Below are 1,386 nucleotides of genomic sequence, written 5' to 3'. Positions count from 1 at the left end.
CGTAGAGGGTGAACCGATAATAGACCCTTTGGTAGAATCAGAAGATGGCTACAATGTGGTGGATTCTGGAGAACAGATGTTGATGGACCAGAATTTGGGTGGATCGGTACTTGAATTGGATGATTATTCTTTCAAAGCACCGCAAAAAAGGAAGTCAATGGAACGACATGCTAGTAAGCCGACGAAAAAACCTGATGTTCGGGAAGTTAGTCAGACTGATACGGACAGTGAGGGTGAGGGGTCAGAATGCAGCTTCACGGGTAGTTTGCCTGGGAGCGGCTTCAAGTATCAAGTATATAATGTAGATGACATTAAGCATTTTTTAAAGGTGACAACAAAACGCGAGAAGATTGAGGATTAGGATTTTTTTCTAGACATTCCACAATTTATCGAGAAAGTTAAATTGTTTAGAAGCGAGAACCAATTTTCTGACCCTGAAGTTTTTCTTTGAAAAAAATTCTCACCAAATTAAATGCTCAGTCAGAACAAGGTGAAAGCAGTCAGAATGGTTAAAGGTTATTATTCTTTTCTGGGTTTGCTTTTTTTTGTTCTGTTTTGGGGGGTGTCTCTTTTCCTTCTAATGGGAGCAGTACATTTTGCCTCATTAAATATTAATGGTGCAAGAGAGAGTAGGAAAAGAACGCAGATTTTTGATATAATGACACAGAAAGGATTAAATGTTTTATTTTTGCAAGAGACTCACAGCAGTTTAGAAAATGCTGTGGAGTGGGCAATGGGTTTTGACTGGCTATCAGTTCTGAGTCATTTTACGTCAGTTAGTGGTGGTGTTGCCATTTTGTTTTCAAAGAGTTTCATACCTATACATTATAAAGTTGAGGAAATAATTAAAGGTAGATTGCTCAAAATTAAAGCCTCTTATGAGAAAAAATTGTTCTTTTGAACTGATTTGTGTTTATATTCCAAACTCTGCTGTTGATAGAATGTTATTTTTAAACACTCTGTGTTAAGTCTAAGTGATTGTGATCCTGAAGATTTTTTACTGTTGGGTGGAGATTTTAATTGTACTGAACATGTGCTAGATAGGAATCATATAGAGCCACATATGCAGTCACGTAAAAGGTTAGTTCAGTTGATGAAATACCATGATATTGTTGACATCTGGAGAAATTTTCATTATATGCAAAGACAATATACGTGGGTACATGTGTATGATAATCAGTTATCTTTGGCGAGGTTAGATAGATTCTATGGTTTTAAACATCAAATGAATTTTTTCAAAGAGTGTTCAATTATTCCAGTTTGTTTTTCTGATCACAGTCTTGTGAAATGTGAGATGTGTTTTGACTGTGTAAAACCAAAAAGTGCCTATTGGCATTTTACCAGCACGCTGTTAGATGATAAACATTTTAAGGATGTTTTTAAGGC

This window comes from Sinocyclocheilus anshuiensis, unplaced genomic scaffold (genome assembly GCF_001515605.1).
Source record: "Sinocyclocheilus anshuiensis isolate Anshui unplaced genomic scaffold, SAMN03320099.WGS_v1.1 scaffold690, whole genome shotgun sequence".
Taxonomy (NCBI): Eukaryota; Metazoa; Chordata; class Actinopteri; order Cypriniformes; family Cyprinidae; genus Sinocyclocheilus; species Sinocyclocheilus anshuiensis.
The sequence above is the reverse complement of the archived record's forward strand: the minus strand, read 5'-3'. Positions refer to the sequence as shown.